The sequence below is a fragment of the Silene latifolia genome, chromosome X (assembly GCF_048544455.1).
Source record: "Silene latifolia isolate original U9 population chromosome X, ASM4854445v1, whole genome shotgun sequence".
Taxonomy (NCBI): Eukaryota; Viridiplantae; Streptophyta; class Magnoliopsida; order Caryophyllales; family Caryophyllaceae; genus Silene; species Silene latifolia.
In genome coordinates this window covers 64849585-64868075 of record NC_133537.1, presented here as the reverse complement: position 1 = coordinate 64868075, position 18491 = coordinate 64849585, and the positions used below count along the sequence as shown (strand labels likewise).

Below are 18491 nucleotides of genomic sequence, written 5' to 3'. Positions count from 1 at the left end.
ACTTCTACAAATATCTTGCCTCCCTGTGGAGATCGACCTGACTTCCCTAGCTATATAGTTAGTTGAGTTAGTTTATTTTTGACAGGTACACGACAGACGTGTCAAATTTTGGCGCCGTTGCTGGGGAGGCAATTGCCCTATTTCTTTTCGTTCCGTTTATTTTATCCGTCTCAGGGAATTCCTATTCCTTGAGGCCGTTCTTATTGTTTACTTTCAGTGTTGTTTATGCCCAGGTCAGACAAGTGTGAATTAGTTTCAGCTGATTCAGAGGCAGAGAGATTATTCAGGCATAGACTCCGTCTGATAAGGAAATCACGAAAGGAAGACTTGAGTACTTTCGAGCCGGAGTTACATCATTCTCTTTTCAAGGAAGATAGTCCGATTTCTACAGTAAAGATGCCTAAACTTTCTAGTCATTCAGTGCCTAAAGCCTCTACTATTCCCAAAGGTTTCAATCTCCAGACTGAGGATGGGAACACCTTTGATATCCGTCCTTCTTATATCAATCTGGTGGAGAGAAACATTTATAGAGGTGTGGCTGGTGAAGATCCGAGGAAGCATATGGAGACCTTTACCGATTACTATTCTACTATCCCCGCCACTAAGGGGGCAACTCAAGACAAGATTAAGGAAGTTCTATTTCCTTTCTCTTTAGCTGATCCAGCCAGGGAGTGGCTGACCGCACAGCTGCTGGGGTTATAGATTGGGAGTCTCTTGCTCTTGCATTTTACAAGAGATATTTCCCTCCACAACGCACCAATTTGCTGAGGGCCAAGATTACTAGTTTCAGACAGGCTCCCGATGAAAGTTTCTATGAAGCATGGTCACGATTCAAGAATTTGGTGAGGTCTATCCCTCACCATGGTTTTGACCCATGGTTCTTAGCCAATCAGTTCTACAATGGGTTGTATGACGACCAGAGAGCCATACTTAATGCGGCATCTAGTGGAAGATTCCAGGAGAATACAGATGACGATAAGGGATGGTCTCTTATTGAAGAGATGGCAAATCACGTCTTTGAATATGGTAACCCGAGGGATGGGATCGGGGACGTTCATGCGATTGATAATCGAGTTTTGGCTCACCGGAGACCATGAATGCTAGATTCGACAAGCTGGAATTACAAGTTGCTGGGGAGCCTCAGACGGTCCATGTTCTTACTAGAGGAGAGACCGTTTCTTGTGAGAGAGGTGGGAGTAATGATGGCCACACTGCTGTCGGCTGTCTTGTGGAGAAGGAACAAGTCCTTGCCTTTCAGCAATATAGGCAAGGAGGAGGTTCCTATTACAATAATCAAGGGGTAGTCCATCCCAATCTGAGGTGGACTAGTCGAATGTGCTCAATCCTACTCCTCCTCCGCACTTTTGACAGACCTTATATCCCTCCACACAAGAATCAACAAGGCTTTCAAAAGCCCCCTTCTTTTACTCCTCCTAACTATGGTGCATCATCTTCCGGTGGGGTGAGTGAAATTGGTGAGCTTAAGTCTATGTTGCAAGCCTTCACGAAGCAAAAGGCAATTGAGTGATCAACCGAAAGATGCGTCCATAAAGGCACTTGAAACTCAAGTTGCCCAATTAGCCACTAATCACCCACAAGAAAGCGGGGGTCAATTACCGACTCAAAATGAGAAGAATCCACACGAGACGGTAAATTTCATCAATCTGAGAAGCGGTCGTTCGTATGAGGGACCAGAAATGCAGAAATCAGACCCAAGGAGAGGTGTAACTGATGGTGAACAGTGTTCTGGCGAAGAAAATGAGCTCACGACAAAGAAAGTACTCGATCAACTGGTTTCAGGTGGTCGATCGAGCAGATTTGGGGACGAAAGTGGTCGATCGAGTGAAATTACCACTCGATCGAGTGAACAGGAAAGGCAGAATGGTCGATCGAGTAGTTTTTCTACTCGATCGAGTGATGAGCAAAATGGAGTTGCTCGATCGAGTGAAAAAACTACTCGATCAAGTGATATTGATGAAGATTCTACTCGATCGAATGGGTATATTGGTCGATCGAGTAGTTTTGATGACGGGAAGCTTATTCGAGAGCCTGCTAGTGCTCGTTTAAGCGATAAATCACCGGAAAGACCTCGTTCGAGAGGTAAGAAGCGTCCAAAGGATACAGAACTTGCTCCGGAAGATACATTGGAAGAGAGAAACAAGGGACTCGAGATTCCTATCACAGTTCCCTTCCCGAGGCGGTTGCAGAATACTAAGGCCAATCAACAATTCGGCAAATTTGTCGAACTTCTGAAAAGCTTGGAAGTCACTGTGCCGTTCACTGAGTTGCTGACAAAGGTACCCTTTTATCTTAAGTTTATGAAAGAGATTTTATCGCGTAAGAGGAACATTAGTGATAGTGAGACCGTAGCTTTGACTGAGGTGGGGTCAGCCCTATTTCAAAATAAGTTACCTCCTAAGCAGTCAGACCGGGTAGTTTTTCAATTCCGTGTCATATCGGTAACCATTTGATTGATAATGCGCTATGCGATTTAGGCGCTAGCGTAAGTGTCTTACCGCTGTCTCTGGCCAAGAGACTTGGTTTGACAAAGTGAGTTGCACTAACATGACAATGTCAGGATGGCCGACCGTAGTATATCACGGCCACTAGGTATAGTAGAAGACGAACCTGTAAGGATCGGGAGGTTCTTTATTCCCGTTGATTTCGTTGTCTTAGACATCCCCGAAGATGCACACACCCCTATTATTTTAGGGAGACCATTTTTGTCTACTGCTCGTGCAGTTATTGACGTCGGGGGGAAGACTTTGACCTTTCAGGTAGGGGACGAAGAGTTGATTTTTAATCAGTCTAAGTCCCGGAGGGCTCCCATGCAAGCTCAGCCTTGCAATGCTCTCTCTTCTATTGACCCTATTATTGACACTCCAGTTGAAAATTTGGAGTATTGTCTTTGCAATTGTTATCCCTCCGCCTCAGACTGAGAGAAAAAAGGAGGAAAGTTCGTCTGTTTTCCTTGCTGCAGGTACAGATGAAAGCAACGAAGGAGCTGTCAAAGGGTGTTGTGCAACTGCTGTCAATCGAATTGGAAGTAAGGATGCTAAAGACGGTGATAGAGGAGCAAAGACGAGGAAAGTTCGTGCCTATGTGGATGAGAACTATTCCCCTCCTACTGTTGCGAATGACCATTCATGCTCATGGAAATTGAAGAGGACAGTCAACGTTGTTGAGATGACGTCCTCCAGTCAGGAGCCCTTCAAGGGGCTACTGAATTGCATTGGGAATTAAACGGGGAAATGTCCCGTGTAACACTTTGTAATAGATAATTTTGAATTTTCCGTTGAATTTATTTTATTGCTTTTAATTAGGACAATTAGCTTATAGACTGTTCTTTAGCGTAGATTTAAGACTATAGAGTGTTCTTATGCGTATTTGGTATTTTGGGATATTTTTGCACGTGTTCTTATGCAGGTTTGGGGAAGTTTTTTTTACGCACTCCAAGGAAGAAAAGACGAAATTCAAGAGCTTACGCGAGAAAAGAGCTCGATCGAGTACTTTTTGTACTCGATCGAGTGAAAATTTGGTCGATCGAGCACTTTTTCAAGTCGATCGAGTAAAGCAATAAGTGGGACTTCTCGATCGAGTAGAATTCTACTCGATCGAGTATATGGAGCATCAAAATGCTCGATCGAGTGGTTTAAAACCACTCGATCGAGTAACTGAAACAGGACGCAGGGAGTTTTCAATCCATAAACTCTTTACTTTTGTTTTCTTTCTCATTTTGCCCCTAATTTTCGTCTAAACACCTCCTATTTGCGATAATATTCACCCCAAATCCCCAATTTTTCTTGCCTAATTACCAAATCCACCACCTACAATCTATTGTTTGCTACTTAATCTTTCATAGCCCCTTATTTTCCCCTTAATTTGTGCCTATTTACACGGTCTTTAAAGAGGATTAGGGTTTGCGGTTTTGAGCTCGAAAAATCGCTACTTTTGCTTGTTTATTGAAGATTAATTGCATATTGTAGGTCTATTATCATCAAGTAAGTGATTCTTTCATCCTCTATGCATTTTAATTTCGTTTTCTGTAATTAATATGAGGTAAATTATTTCTAGGGTTCGAAAATCCATTGTTAGTCGAAATCTTTTGAGTTTAATTGTGTTTATTGCCCTTGTTCCTCTTGCTTGATTATCAACCCCAATTCCTCGCTGCTGTTACATGTTTAATTCGAATTCTACATGAATTTTTGCGATTTGTGTTCAGGACAGTCGAAAATTTCGACTGTCAGACGGGCTATTGCTGCTGTCGTTTGTTTATGTAGCTTCATTGTTGCGATATTGCTGCTGAGTGTAGAATGTTTAACATGATTAACATGCTTCCATTCGATTATTGCGCGAATTTTCGCGATTAAGGCTGTTTAGTCGAAATTTTTGACTGTCAGAAGGGTTTGCTTGTTTCCATGACACATTTAACTTCAGTGTTGCTTACATGCTGTTGTTGTTGACTGTTATGCCCGCCTTATCGCCATTTACATGCTGCTTTTCGATTTTGTTTGAGGAATTGTTGGGACATATATGCTGTGGGTCGAAATTTTCGACTGGTAGGGAGTATTCATGTTGTTTTTCTGCTGGTTTTCCTTCATCTAAGCCGCTTTTAGACACTATTTTTCTTATCATGCCCCTACCCTTGTTACAGGATGGAGTCTAGTTCGTTACCTTCTACCAGCTCCACCTCTAGTCCGTCTCTGTCTGAGACAGTGGCCCCTGCTGTTGCCACTGCCTCCGCCTTAGTCACCACTGCACCCCCGGTGTTTCTAGTTTCAAGTTTCAGTGCGGACGGTTTTTGCGCCCGGCTAGCTCTGCTTGCTAGCTCGATTCAGGCTGCCACTTCCTCTACGGTCACCATCACAACTAGCACTGCTGCTAGTCCCTCTTCAGTGGTGACCACAGCAGCCACTACCTCTGCACCAGCCTCTACTTTTACACCTGTGGCGGACTCGCCCGGTGGCGCCCGCCTTCGAGCACCCCCGGTTCCTCACACCGTCGCTTCACGGGCTTCGCTTTGAGTTCCGAGGCGGGTCGTGGATGGCCTCGAGCTATGCCACTCCGATCACCTCTACTTCCGCTCCTAGCACTTCTACAAAGCACTCTTCTGCTTCTACTTCGGCACGATCACGGTCCGAGGTGACACTTCCCTCGACCCTCACCCAGATTACCCGCAGGTACTTTTCGTTAACGCCTTACATCGTAAGAAATTTTATAACCTGCTTCGTTGTGTGCATGTACCTTCCCGTTTTCTAGAGAAAACGGCACTTGTTAGACTCGGCATCTACGAGTCGGTCTGTGACTTACTACGGGGCACGGGGATGGCCGGGCTCATCACTATGAGCGGCCGTACCTTTTTAGAGCTGAGCCTCGAGTTTCTCAGCTCTTTTACCTTCTCCCTCGGGGCACACGAGGCTGGCCCCGATAGTTCTTCAGTGTCCTTCCGGTTGTTTAACCGGACCTTCCCGATGACACTAGGGGAGTTTGGTAGGTTACTTGACCTTTCCTCTACGGGCTTGACTACTGCCCCGAGGAAGGTCTACCGTCAGCTTTGGCGGTGTCTGGCCCAGACCACCTTTAGGGAGCGAAAGCTCCATCAGGTCCACCTTCCCTCTGTCCGCTGTTTCCTTAGACTGATGGGGAGCACTATTTTCGGCCGAAAGGAGCCGAACAACATGACCAACACCGAGCTCTCCATCCTGGGCGGTTACCTAAACATCGATTGCGAGGGTCCTTTTACCCTCAACATAGCTTACTTGACCGCCCGGTACCTTCTGAGCCAGGGGAAGAAGGAGACGGGAACCATTGCCTGCGGTGGCATAGCCACCATTCTTGCCCGTCGCTTTTTCTCCGTTTGGCCTCGTGACCTGCAGTACCTCGAGGGAGAGAGGCTACTGAGTCTGGATGCCATGCTTTCTCAGCATTGGCTGACTCCAGACTACCAGACTTGGAAGATTGACGGCTCCTTGTCTGTAGACCTACCTTGTGACACTCTCCCCCGTCTTGAGCCCCTTCCTACTATTGTTAGGGGCGCCCGTCTGCCACCACTACCTCACCTTATCCTTCCACCCAGACCTACTCCTGCTGCACCCGCCGCCAAGAAGCGGCGTCTTGAGACCGGAGAGGGGTCTACACCTTCAGGGAGTGCCCAGCTTTCCACGGCTACTCCCGATCCGACCCCTACTCCCACTACTACTACTACCACTCCTACTCCCACTCCCACTGACAAGACACAGACTGAGCCGGTCTTACCGGCTACTTTTGTACTACCTCCTCCCTTTGTGGCGCCCGCGGTCCCGGACAAAGGGGGCGCCGTTTATGGTTTGTTGCATGCGATTGCAGAGCGTCAGGCTCGTATGGAGAGGGACATGGCTTTAGCCTTGCACCCTCTGTACGAGTACCACTTGAGGCGACACCGTCCGATTCCAGAGGGTTGGCCACACCCTTCCTTCTTCCGGTTCCCAGCTGAGGGGTACCCGGAGTCGGCTGACGAGGAGGTGGAGGAGGAGGAGGACCCAGAGGTGGCAGTGGAGAGGGCTCGTGCTGAGGAGCAGAGGAGGAGAGGGGAGGAGAGAGACCCGGAGTTCAGGGTGGAGGAGATCCGTGAGAGCAGTGACGACGACGACGGCGAGTAGCTACTAGTCTACTCACTTCCCCAGTTTTCTGGCTGGTTTGGGGAAGTTCGTATTTTTGTATGTATCTCTTACTCTTTTATTTTGTCTCCTTTATATTTATTGTTTTTTATTGATTGGCTGTATATTCCCGTTCCCCTGTATATATCTGATGGTGTTATGCTGGAGGACAACGAGGGCGTTGTCCGTTTTGGTTTGGGGAGGGTATTGCATCCTTTTGAGTCTGCATTTGCATTTGTTTTGCATTCACGTTTATTTTTCAGCTTGCATTGTTGTTTATTTTCAAAAAAAAAATCCAAAAAATTAGAAAATTTCAAAAAATATTCACGTTTATTTTTGCATATAGGTTGAGTCGGAACGGTTGATTTCCGTGATGATAATGCACTATAACTTGTCATTTTTGCTTGAGCCTTGCACCTTATTGATAGTTATTAGCTTTGTCATACGCCTAGTCTACGAGTTTCTGTTCAAATATAGCTGACTGTTTAGACTTGACCTGATAAATTGGCAAACTACTTGAAAATTCTGAGTTTTAGAGCCCATAACTGGTGACATTCATGACCAGTTCATTAGGAATTGAGAGTAGTACTCCTTGCATAGCATGTTCATCATTTTTGCACATTTATGACATTCAATTTCTCGTCAAATGCACATATTCGGGTTTGTGGTTGGTGTCACATGCAGGGAGGTGCTTGTAAATTTCCCTTTCCTTATATTTTTCACCCATTTAGCTCCACATTAGCCAAATTTGCCTTTTGACCCATCAGCTACATCCCAAACTGAGCCTGCCTAGTCAAGCTAGTTAGTATGTTCTTTTGTGGTATGATCTTCCGTTGCATTTTGGCCCGTATTTCTTGTATGGAGTTGGTGGAAATTATGGAAGGAGAAAAGAAAAAAAAGTATTGAAAAAGAAAAAAAGACGTGAAAAAGAAAGAAATAAAAAAAAATGAAAAAAAAAAGAAAGCTGGATGACGTGAATCAGAAAAAAAAGAGAAAGAAAGTTTGAAAAAAAAAAGAAGTTTGTTTTATTTGAGTTAGTTCTTTCAGACGGTATTAAAAAAGGGAAGTTTGTGACCGTCTGACTCCTCTGTTCTATCCCATATTTTTTGAGGAGATTGTGTTTGATTTTAGTGAGCTTTGTGCCAAATAAAGGGCACCTGTTCTTAGTTTTTGAGTCAGTTGAGATCCGGATGGTTTCATTATGGTCCTGTTAGGAACTAGCTTGACGCTTTTACCTCCACATTTCCATAACATGTCTTGCCTTTCTCACCTAAACCTCACTATTCCCAAATTATTTGTAAGCCCTCGGTTGTGACGGACATTATCGGTTGGAGTGTGTGCATTAGTACTTGAATTGTCTTTCATTTTTGTTGCATGCATGCTATGTTGGTCGTAGTTAGGTGAGTGACTGTCTTTTCGTACCCCTTTTACATATATCATTCACCTTTGCTTCATGAGAGAAGAATGACCACGAGAGAGTCCGATTTTGTTGGTCTTGCAAGGTCGATAGGTTGGCTATATTTCTGAACAGCTTATAATTCGTTAGTATTACCGCTTAGTCAGAATCGTTAGTTTTTTTGTTGCATTAAATCGATTCAAGTAGACAAGTTAAGCTAGCTTTGAGTTATCATTTCTGTTCCATTAGTTTAGTTTTGAGTTTACTCGAGGACGAGTAAAGGTTCGTTTTGGGGAGATTTGATACGTGCCTAATATATAGTCTTTTTAGCCTATTTCAGCACGTATTTCTATGTATTTTTATACTGTTTTTATGGTATTTTGCCCCGAATTGGCTACTTTGGTTCGTTTTGTCCATTTTGTAGAAATGAACGCGAAAGTAGTGGAATCGTACTCTTTTTCGTCCTTTTTGCATGCATTTAGAGGAGACGGGATTGTTCCAGAGTGAGATACTGCATTTGGAAGCGTCATGGCACGGATTACGAGGCATTTAGGTGACGGACTTGAGCCGATTTGAAGTTAAAGAACTCGATCGAAGTTTGTTTTACCACTCGATCGAGTGGTTTTTACGTCCTCTAGTGGTCGATCGAGTGGTTTTCCACTCGATCCTTATCTTCGAAAGGCGATTACTCGATCGAGTAACTTTCTACTCGATCGAGTAGATTTGCTTTGAGTGTTTGCTCGATCGAGTGGTTTTAATCCACTCGATCGAGTGGTTTTATATTTATGGGCTTTAAAATTTGTGTTATGTTTAATTCCGCAAAACTCATTTACTTTGCTATTTAAACCTACATTAGTTAGGTTATTAGTATCAGATTTACTTACTATTTAGTATCTAACAAACTTTTACTGCGTACTTCATTCTTCTCTACTGTAACTTTATTTCGGGATTGCTTTGGCTTGGAATTTGTGTTCTTTACACCGGATTCGCATCGATTGTAATTCTTTCTCTTCCTTTATTAATAATTAATGTTTTGTTTGCTTTAATCTCTTGTTCCGTTACCTTTACTCCTTTGCCCTGATTTCTCTTTATGCTTTTTACTTGTTATTTCATTATGTTTACTGTTGGAAATCTATCTGCTGTTAGTTTAATTAGCTATATGAGTAGCTAAACCCCTCTCATGTTGGGATTAGGGGATCTGCGGTAGGAAAGTGACGATGTAGTAAATGAATTAGACGAATTGATTACAAGACTCTGTCACCATAGCAATTTAATTGTATTTATTCGACTTAGTTGAGTGCACACTTCTAAGTTAACCTTTAATCTGGCTAAAATTTATCCTAGATCGAAAGATTGGACTAAATAGGCCTGCTATGAACAGTAGACTACCCTGACGAGAATGAACGTTAAGTTAGCGGTATTTTAGGAAAGAAAGTGGACTGAAAGGACCTTTCAGCATCCGTCTTACATTAATTCGTCTGAGTCATTTACAGCCGAGTCACTGGACTACTGTAGTGAACCGAAGTCCCGACATGACCCTCTCTCTCTGATAGTTTAAACATATTTTCCTGTCTTTATTGCTCTAGCCTTCATTTCTCTTCCTTTAAAAACTCGTAGTTTAGATAACAATTCAAACAACCCCCCATTTGTGACCAAATAGACGGACTTCTACAAATATCTTGCCTCCCTGTGGAGATCGACCTGACTTCCCTAGCTATATAGTTAGTTGAGTTAGTTTATTTTTGACAGGTACACGACAGACGTGTCACCGAAGAAGTTGGAGCCATTGGTGGGTGGCTGGGTTGTGCTCCGGTGCTTCCTCCGACTCGGTTGTGCTATAAGGAGAAATTCCGTTCCATGTTGGGCTTGTCAATAAGCCAAGTTAACTTTCTTCTTGCTCCACATGGTGTGGATATGTTGGCTCTTATCATCATCTTCTCGAATCAGTTAGATGCTAATGTCTCGGAGGTGGCTAGGAGAAGGGCTCTTGCATTTTGCCTTGTCCATGTGTACCTCTTTGTTGATGTCTTGAAGAAGGAGGGGCCAAGATGTCATGGTAGCATGACCCTTATCCATGTGATCGAGCAAATGGAGCATGGTAGAGATCCATCGTGGTTGGTGCTTGGAGAGATTAACCAAGCTTTGGACAAGGAAGGCTCTTGTGGAGAAGCTCCCTCTTTTGGATCGCCCAGGATCCTCCAAGTGTGGCTATTGGAGAGGCTAAGGTATGTAGAGCCTCCGGTTAATCCTTCTTCTTATTCCTTCCGTCACCTTACCATGAGGAAGAAATTGTACCCGGATAGTTTTGCTTCCACCGAGGCCTATTGGGCCGCAAGATTGGCAGAGGAGGGTGGTCCTCATATCCGTTGGGTGGTGCCGTGGTGGCACTTGAGGTCCTTCGCGGGGTTGCCCGCTTCGGGTGCTAGTCCTCGTTCTTTATGGTGGTGGGCTTGAAGGTTGCTTCCTTCATTTATCCCGAAAGGCTCATGAGGCAAATGGGGCGTCAACAAAAGGTGCCCGCTCAAGATACTCTTGTCCAAGAGAATGTTTTCCGGAACTCCGAGCTTGTGAAATTCTTCGAAAGGTGGTGGGCCGCTCGGCCGCTTTGGGAGGTGCCAAACCTCGTTGCCACGACATGGGTGACTCCCGCTTATGTCAAGTGGTCACGTGCTCCGTCCTTGGAAGAGAGATCCAAATTTCGTAAGGACGAGGTTGTTGACTTGAAGTACCGAGAGGTTGGCAAGGCCAACCGTGCCTTCTTTGAGGAGTATGTCGATGGAGCTACTCCCGATGTGATGAGACCACCGAAGAGGAGGAGTTCCGGCCCCAAGAATATGGTGGGCCGTGCCTTGGCTCGTCTTGGGTCGAATATGGGGTCTTGCGCTAGACCGGAGGCCGTCGCCGTATTGGATCCATTGAGGATCCGTTCTGAGGAGGAAGTCCATGCTAGGCGGGCCAATAAGAAGAACAAGGGGAAGATGTAGCCCGAAGGAAAAGGCAAGGGTAGAATGGAAGAGTGAAACCTCCATTACCCACTTTATTATTATGTTGTATTATTGTTGTGAGTTTGTATTATGTTGTACTAGCTAGTTGTTGTGTGTTTTGTGCTAGTTTTACTATGTGAGGTGTGTTAGTTGACACCTTAGCTTTGACAAGTTGTAGACTCGCCGAGCTTTATTTGTTGAAATTGTAATCCCTCCCATTATTAATTAAATAAGAGGATTGCCTGTGTCGAAAATTGTGAACGCTTGTTTCTTCCATCCATTTGGTAAAGACAATTCGATTTGAATCGTCCTAAACAATTGCACTTGGGAAAGTGGTATTTTGTGGAAAGGGAGAAAGGCTTATTTTTGTATTTTTGTGGGAAAGAGAATGGTTTTCCCTTTTCTCCTTTTTTGATGGGGATGTTTTGTTTGTATGTAGGGATTTGTTTTTTTATTGTGGGAATGGTTGTATCCTTCTTGTGTAAGAAAGGACTGCCTACGTATTCACCTGAAGAGGTGAAATAAAACCATGATCGTAGTTCGAAATGTTTTGTGAATTTGAATTGGGTTTTGTGGTTGTATCCCTCAAGCATAAGAGGGACTGCCTACGTATTCACCTGAAGAGGTGAAATCAAACCACGCTCGTAGTTCAGGGGGTTTGTTTTTGTAGTGCAAATGGACATTGCCTTTGACGGATCAAAGGACATTCGAAACGGGCAAGGTGCCGCAGCTTAGACTCGATAAAACATGCAATTTCAAATCAGAACATATTGAGGAACTTGACTTGAAAAGGATTGAGGTCGATGCTAGTTGCAAAACTAGGCTACGCTGTTGGTTGATAGGGCTCAAGGGTAGTATTTCTTGAGTTGGTCTAGGTTGGTCGGGTTTGTAAAGTCCTCCCCATCTAGGTCACTTAGTCTCACTACGCCCCCCGAAAGTATTTTCTTGACCAGGTATGGCCCGGCCCAGTTGGGTTTGAATTTTCCCCTCGGATCGACGGGTAATGGTGCTCGAACTGACTTGAGGACCAAGTCGCCCTCCTGGATGTTTAGGTTTAACCTTTTTGTTGAATGTCCGTTGTATACGTCGTTGGTATAGCTGGACGTTGTGCAAGGCGTTGAGTCGCCGTTAAATAGAAGAGTGAGTCATCCGTACCTTCGACGGGTCCATTCCGCCTCAGGGACTTGACTCTCTAGTAGGATGCCTAGAGATGGGACCTCTAACTCCACCGGTTGAACCACCTCCATACCGTATGCTAGGTAGAAATGTGTGGCGCCTGTCGGTGTTCGAATGGAGGTTCGGTATCCCCAGAGTGCGAATGGGAGTTTGCTCGGCCAATCGCGGTAGTTGTCTTGCATTTTCTTGATAATGGTAACAAGAGTTTTGTTCGCTGCCTCCACCGCTCCGTTAGTTTGGGGACGGTAGGGGGATGATCGATGTCGTTTGATCTTGTATTTGTCAGCAAGGCTTGAGTTTTCGGAAGTGAGAGCCTTGATCGCTGATGATTTCATGGGGTACCCCATATCGGCAGATGATGTTGTTTTGAATGAACTTGGCCACTTGTTTGGCGGTCAAGACTGCATATGACTGTGCTTCCACCCATTTGGTGAAGTAGTCGATGGAGACGAGGACAAAGCAATGTCCCTTGGTGCCTATCGGGTTGACTTTCCCGATGATGTCGATGCCCCAGGTTGAGAATGGCCAGGGTGATGTCATGGTGTATAAAAGGGATGGTGGTATGTGTTGTATGTTGGCGAAGATTTGGCAATTGTGGCAATGTTTGACGTAGTTACGGCAATCGGCTTCCATGGTTGTCCAGTAGTAACCTAGCCGCATGATTTTCCGTGTAAGCATCATTGCACTCATGTGAGGGCCACATTCTCCGTCGTGGACCTCTCCCATGACTATTTTGGCTTTGTGATGGTCAATGCAAAGGAGGAGAATTCCTTGGGGTGTTCTTTTGTAGAGTTGATTTTGGTTTATCACGAATTGTGATGCAAGTAAACGGATGGCTCTTTGTCCTCTTTGATCAGAGTTGGGAGGAAATTCATTTTTGGTTTTGTAATGGAGGATGGCTTGGTACCAAGGTTCATCATGGCTTCCCTCGTCGTCGATAATGGCACAAATGTGGGCTGGCTCGCTCCTTCTCTCGACACATAGGGGCATCGATGTCATGTCGTCAGGTATGTTGACGAGCGCGACAAGTTTTGCCAGGGCATCAGCAAATTGATTTTCCTCTCGTGGCAAGTGGAAGTAGTCGACTTGGTCGAAGAACTCGACCTCTTGATTGATCTTTGCTCGGTAGGGAACTAAGCTGTCAGATCGGATTTTCCATGATCCGGATACCTGATTGATGATGAGTGAGGAATCGCCATGGACCCTCAATCTCTTGATGCCAAGTGTGATGGCTGCTTGTAGGCCGATGAGGCATGCTTCATATTCAGCGGCATTGTTGGTGACGGCGAAGTCTAGCTTGACCGAGATCGGAACATGTTCTCCCTCTGGTGAAATTAGAAGGATTCCTACCCCGAAGCCTCTCAGATTAGATGCACCATCAAAATATAGGTCCCATGCATCGGAGTCGGCACAAAGGATGTCTTCGTCAGGAAGTGACCATGTGTCGGTCGTTGGATCCTCGTTGACGGCATTTTATGCTAGGAAGTCGGCGACTGCTCTTCCCTTGATAACCTTGAGAGGTACAAACTTGAGATCAAATTCGGACAGCATGAGTGTCCACCTAGACAGACTTCCGTTTAGTACGGGTTTTTCGAAGATGTATTTGACCGGGTCCATCTTGGAGTAGATGTGGACCGAGTAGCTGAGCATGTAATGCCGCAGCTTCTTTGTTGACCATACTAGGGCAAGGCATGTCTTTTCCAGTTGGGTATACCTCGTCTCGTACTTAATGAACTTTTTGCTGATGTAGTAGATGGCTCGCTCTTCGTTGCCAACTGTTTGTGCTAGCATTGCGCCCATGGCTGCATTGGTAACAGTCAGGTACAGGGATAGAGGAATCCCCGGTTGAGGTGGCATGAGGACATGAGGTTTGGATAGGATTTCCTTTATCCTGTCAAAAGCTTTCTGGCAGTCGTCGTCCCAATCGGTGTGATCGGAGGCGCGAAGCTTCTTGAATATTGGTTCACAGATCATAGTGAGCTTGGCAATGAACTGGCTGATGTATTGAACCTGACCGAGAAATCCCCGAATCTCTTTCTCGTTCTTAGGCTGAGGCATTTGTTGAAGGGCTTTGATTTTGGTTGGATCAATCTCAATGCCTCTTTTGCTGACGACATGTCCCAAGAGTTTTCCGGAGGTGACCCCGAATGCACACTTCTGAGGATTTAGTCTCATGTTATATTTCCGCAGACGAGCGAAGAATTTCCGGAGGGCATTGATGTGGGCGTCTCGTTCTTTTGATTTCACAATCATGTCATCGACATATACCTCTACCTCCTTGTGCATCATATCATGTAGGAGAGTGGTAGCGGTTCTCTGATAGGTTGCTCCGGCGTTGATGAGGCCGAAAGGCATGACTGTGTAACAATATGTACCCCACTGCGTAGTGAACGCAGTCTTGTGCATGTCTTCCTCAGCCATTTTAATCTGGTTGTACCCGGCATACCCGTCCATGAATGATAGGAGAGCATGTTCGGCAGTGTTGTCCACCAGAATGTCAACATGTGGCAAAGGGAAGTCGTCCTTTGGAGTTGCCTTGTTCAGATCCCTGAAGTCGACGCAAACCCGAATTCGTCCGTCTTTCTTTGGTACCGGCACAATGTTGGCCACCCAATCTGAGTATTCAGATACTTTGATGAACCCGGCTTTGAACTGTTTGTCCACCTCTTCTTTGATTTTTAAGGCCCACTCGGACGCATCCTGCGTAGCTTCATTTCACGTTTTAGCCCCGGGTTTGATGGGTATCCGTGCTCTCTGCAATTTCTCTGTCAATCCCGGGCATGTCTCTGTAAGACCAGGCGAACACGTCCTTGTATTCGTGGAGGAGGTCAATGAACTGTTGTCTTTCCGAGGGGTCCAGGGTTGTCCCTATCCTAAGTTCTTGAGGTGTATTGTCGGTTCCTACGTTAATAGGCTCGGTTTCCTCGATGATGGGGGTTCTGGTTTCCCGTTTGTCAAGTTCTTTGGCTAAGTGAGGTGGGTAGTCACTCAAGTCAAATTCCTCATAATCATTTAGAATCGCATTGCAGTTAAATTGAGACGAGTCATAAGCAAACTTAGTGTTCATTAAGTTGACACGAGCGAAAAGCTCGGAGAGGACAGACATCTCGTGGTCGATCGGAGGCGACACGACGAAGAAGTGGCCCCCTGGAAGGCTCCGGTTATCACCTTTCATGGGAGTGGGGTGACCTTAGCGGACTCGGCCTACGAATCGGCCCACGACTTTGTGATAAAATAGTGGGAAGGGGACCTTGACCGGGACTTCCTGGAGCGTTAGGAGCTATATAGACTCGACTCAGACTCGGACTCGGACTCGATCCTTCTTCACTTTCCTCCTTGAACATAGGGCCTTCTCCAATTGTGATCTTGAGAATGCGGCCTTGGCGGTCGGTCCACTTGATGGTTTTCCTCCACCTTGGGTGGCTTTCTCCGGGTCGATGCTCGAGATCAAAGCGGTTGGATCAAACTGATTGTCTTTCAGGGCGATGTTGATGATGTCCTCATAATCAAGGTGTTTGATGTTATCCTCCCCAAAGAGTAGTGTGACAGCTTGTCCGTCGAGGCATGGTGACGGTTTGGACTCAGTTGATGCGGCTTCGATGTTGTCGGGGATAAAGTAGCAGTCCTGGAAGACTTCCACTCCCGGGTATCTAGCCCTGGCCATAGAGTCGTAGATTGGCTCCGGAAAGCCGTGGTAAAGCTCAGACTCTCCCTCGGGGATAAAGTATCCGTTGAGAGTCAGGTGGTAAGGACGGAGGATAACTCCGTGCTTCTTGCGTTTTCGGACTAGGAGGTTCATCTCCTGGATATCTTCGTGAGTAGGTTCGTACCCCAGTCCAAAGGGAATAGTGGGGACCTTAGCCTGTTTCAAGGGAGGCAAAGGGTCCTTTAGTGGATTGAGCGGCAAACCCGGGAAATAATCCTGATGTATCATGATACGGTTGATCGTGAGGTTGGCGAACGAGTCACGATCAAAGGGTGTTGACTCATCAGTTATGGCGTTTACAGCCCGGAAACCCCACATTTCATTGTCGTCCTCCTCAATGGCTTGGGAGTCTACCCCTCTTCTCATAACTGCTTTGATCGGGGAAGCGGGGATCGTGATCGTTTTCCCGTTGAAGGGGACCCTGATCTTTTGGTGGAGAGTTGATGTGACCGTTTGACGGCGTGAATCCAGAGACGTCCCAGGAGCATGTTGAAGGACGCGTCGATGTCAACCACCTGAAACCTGGTTTGTCTTTCCAGTGGCCCGGTTGCGACGGCTAGAGTGATAAGCCCAGCGACCTTGCGACGAGTGCCGTCGTAGGCGCGTACTCCTTGATTCATTGGGATTAAATCAGATTCCTTAATACCCAGCCTGTGGGCAGTTTTGAGAGGAATGACATTCACGGCGGAACCGTCATCCACGAGGACCATCGGTATATTCTTCTGTAGGCATTGTACGGTGATGTACAGGGCCAGGTTATGATTGGCTCCGAATAGGGGGATATCCTCGTCGGAGAAGACGACCGGGTTACTCAGATCAGGGGCGTCTCTCGTCATGTGTGCCACTATTTCTTCTGGAGAAGAGGTGGAGGGCACGGTTAATTTCCCAGGGCTGCGGCAAAGAAGGCCTGTCGATGCTCAAAAGACGTTGCGATCAATTGCCAGATAGAGATCTCGGCTTTTGCTTTCTGGAGCTGTTTCAGGATTGAGTTCTCGAGAGCCTTCGGTTGAGTGTCCGCTTCCGGGACGACTTGGTCATTCGTTGTTGGAACGACCGCTGGGTTGCTTGGATTTTGATAGGGGCGTCCGGACCGGGTGAGATGTCCGATTTCCTTCGCCCGCTTTTCCTTCCCTGGGATGACATAGACATCCTCAACATCATCCCGCCATATGCCGTTAATTTCAGGGTCTCGAGGATACCTTGGAGGGGTATTCCTCGGTGGGTAATTCTTGTGGGGAATATTTTTGTGAGGGCGATTTTTGTGAGGGTAGTTATTTTGAGGGTAATTCTCGTGAAGGTGGTTATTTTGAAGGTGATTTTCGTGGGGTCTATGCGAGAATGGTCGCGGGAGCAATCCATCCAGGGGTGGGTAGTTTTGAATGCTTGGGGAATTCTCCCTCGAACGTGGTCTTTGGGGATTGAAGATGAGTCGACGGTAGGCGTCGTCGAGTCCGGTGATTCTCTCGGAAAGGCCGGAATGGCCTCCTCAACTTCTTTGAAACATAGTGAGCATAGTGGCGATCAACACGAACACTCCGTCTGAAGGGTCCTTTTCCAGAACATTCACCTCGTTGTCAATTGGCAAGATGAGATAAGAGCAGTCTAGGGTCGGCTCATCGTTAGAGCTGGCGTGAATTCCCAGAGGATTCGTCTTGTTGTTTGGCTTAGTTGGTGGGGGTATAGGCAAATCTCCCTTCTCAATCATGTCTTGAATGAGGTGCTTGAGTTTGAAGCAATTTTCGGTATCATGCCCTTTCCTCGATGATCTTGGCGGTGGCGTTGAGGTTCCAAAATCGGGATTTCTTGGCGTCGGCCGGGTCCGGGTGGGCCCGATCGATTGTAGCTTCCCTTGGTCCATGAGCCTTTTCAGGGCACTTGCGTAAGTTGACCCTATGTTGGTGAACACTCTCTGGGGGCGTTCAATTTTATTGGCGGATGGTTCGACGAGGTTAACCTCATCAATCTTGTTTGTCCGACCGTAAGGGCGAGATCCGGTTGAGGTGGATCCTTAATAACCCTGCCGTGGTCTTTGCTTTAAGACACCCTTTCGGAGGTCGTCCTCAATCGTGTCCCCGAGAATCTGCGGATCTTGAAAAGTTTTGATATTTTGATACCTCGGCGTTTGGCATAAACCGGGCGGAGGTTGTTGACAAATTTTTCCACTAGAGTTGATTCACTCGGCTTACTAACCAATCGAGTACTCACCCTCCTCCGGTAGTTAGGAACTCGGTGAATCCTTCCTTGTCGTTTTGGGTTAACACCTCGAGAGTACGGGTGTTGGCCGGATCTCGACATTGTCGGCATCTTGTTTGGCAAACTCAAATGCGATCTCATCCCAAGTGGTAAGGTTTTTCGGGTCCAAGGAGTAGTACCATTAGCGAGGAATCGGCTCCAAAGAGGATGGGAAGATCCTGGTAAAAGTTCTGTTTGACCCCTTAATGGCCATGTAGTCTTTGAAAACACGGATGTGGTTGAGTGGGTCCTCCACTCCCTTGAACTTAGGCATATCGATCGGGGTGAAGTTGTCGTGAATCGGTCCCAACAAGTTCGTACCTTCGGTTATTTTTGAGGTGGATGTTGTTACCCCGGGCTAG

General features: G+C 46.2%; 1 non-coding gene across 1 annotated transcript; it reads right to left on the bottom strand.

The window, feature by feature from the left end:
• Positions 1-761: 761 nt before the first annotated feature.
• Positions 762-868, bottom strand: LOC141625014 (small nucleolar RNA R71). Its single transcript, XR_012534813.1, has one exon. It is a non-coding gene; the product is annotated as a small nucleolar RNA R71 (small nucleolar RNA).
• Between the last annotated feature and the right edge of the window lie 17623 nt (positions 869-18491).